This window comes from Dipteris shenzhenensis, chromosome 10 (assembly GCF_047967505.1).
Source record: "Dipteris shenzhenensis isolate YYH24624 ecotype China chromosome 10, Dip_SZ_1.0, whole genome shotgun sequence".
In the NCBI taxonomy this organism is placed as follows: Eukaryota; Viridiplantae; Streptophyta; class Polypodiopsida; order Gleicheniales; family Dipteridaceae; genus Dipteris; species Dipteris shenzhenensis.
In genome coordinates, this window is record NC_141605.1 from 29,785,054 (window position 1) to 29,787,291 (window position 2,238).

Here is a 2,238-nt window from a genome sequence, read left to right on the forward strand (position 1 = left end):
AGTTGTTGATCGAGAAATGGTTTGAATGTGTGATAAGAATACTGGGGTCAATGTTTTGTTGATCGCGTGAATCACATTTACAAACAACCTACAAACATCCAAGAGGGTTGAGGGGAGGTTGAGGGCCATACAAGTGGATTGACGTTCTTCATAGGAAACATGAATGTTTGTTGCAAGGCTTGGTACACAATACAAGGAATTCCAAAGACAACCTTCTATAGGTATAAGAATCAATATGATCTTGGAGTGCAAAATGCTATGCATGGAAATAAAGAGAAAATATGAAATAGAATGAGGCATGTGGAGGTTGAAAATGCTGTGATTCAATTGTTTGTTGAGTATAATGCAGATAAAATGCCCCATAAAAGTCATACAATGATGACATAGGAATGTGACTAGAAAGAACAAAGATAGAAAGTGAGAGGGAACGGTTGTAACTAAAGAGATGAGCACACAGTTTGCAGCAAAATGTCATGTAGAAGCCTATATTATGCATGGAGGTTGTCTTCAGAGTTGGACCCAAAGAAAAATCTTTGCATCATTTGCAACAAGATGGATCAAATGAAGACTTACATACCAAGGCTACAACCTATACCAAAATCATTGAATTGTATCATGCAACTTCCTGTAGCCTTAATCAAGATGCTCACTCATGGACATGGGCAATTGGCATATGGAAACTTCTCTTTACAGTATTGGAAGAATGACCCTAATTTCACTAGTGGTTTGTTGTCACTATGTTTGCAAAACCTTGAGAGGTTAGACAAGCACATGTATGTTGATCTTTCAAACAAGCACGGTAGCAAAAGTCAAGATTTATTCTATGCATTGATATCTAGAGATGCATTAGACTACCACATGCATGAAGATGGACTTTCAATAGGAGAACTAAATAAATATGACATTCAGGCTACAACAAGTTTAAGGATAACTTCATCCAGTAAAGGGTACAAGCAACTTCCATGAGTACTACTCTTACAGGTAGACAACTGTGGTTCTGAGAATAAAAATAAATACTTGTTTGCATTTTTATCCCTGCTTGTTGCATGTGGAGTCTTTCAAATGGTCCAACTAGGGTTCTTGATGGTGGGACATACACATGAGGACATCGATGCATTGTTTAGTAGATTCTCCAAGAAACTAAGAACGAGTTGTACTTTCACATTTCCTCATTTGATGCAATCGAGTCAATGAATGCCAAACCTCTCGTCCATACCCATTTGTAATTTAAGAGGTTCTTGATTTTAAAACATTTGTAAAGGGATACTTGTGCAAAGGACAAGAGGCATTAGTGGGTTATTCAAAACCATTGCAGTTTTGGTCTTTCATGCGTGATGGTGATCCAGCGTTCCAATATATGATGCATCCAAAATCAGGTCAATGGAAGCCACTAGAAGGTATGCAATTATGGAAACGTGATGCAGAAGGTAGAGCAATGCTACCATCAGGAATTCCCAATGCTGTTCCTATAAGAACATACTTGAATGATAAAGATGTTATAATTTGGGGAATCAAGAAGCATGTGGAATATTGGAGATCTCATCTTGGTAACAACATAGGTGGGGATTCATACTCAAAGTGGATAGCACCTATCATTGATTATTGGGAGACATTGATTTCTTTCATGGAGAAGCCCAGTGTACAGCATGAGAAACTTAGTCATGAATTTTGGCCAAAGAGCCAATGGAAAGATAGCTTGGTTAATGATGGAGTGGACATAGAAGATGTTGAGACTATGGGCTTGGAAGACCTAGAGGACCATTATTGTGGCCCTGCATGTAATAAGCCAAGAGAAGAATTCAAACCAAAGGTGGATGTGAAACAAAATGATTTCATTTTGGTCAGGCTGAGTGATGATATATACCCCATTTGGCTAGGTGCTGCATTGTCAGATGTGGACACAAAAAAGCCATCCACTAATTATATGAAGGTCTTTGTGTAGTATTGGAGTCCTATCCATAGAGGAAGATGTAGTGATGCAGTACGATATGCTAATTGTTGGAACAAAGAGTGGCGATATATGGGGGATGAGGACCGCTGGGAGCATGTGGATTCGATAGTATGGAGTTGGAACACAACAAAAGTTCCAAATAAAAGAAGTAAGGTCAAAATACCATAGAATGCAATCTTGAAAGCACAAGAGAATTTTCAAATGCCTGTGAATAATAGTGGGAAGGACGTTTTGTTTGTTGATGACTTCTTGGATGATTTAATTTAGTGAAAGATCAAGTCAATTTG

At 38.2% G+C, this 2,238-nt stretch overlaps 1 pseudogene; it reads left to right on the plus strand.

The window, feature by feature from the left end:
- The first annotated feature begins 468 nt into the window (after positions 1-468).
- LOC147897669 (uncharacterized) lies at positions 469-1,551 on the plus strand (annotated as a pseudogene).
- The last annotated feature ends 687 nt before the right edge of the window (positions 1,552-2,238 follow it).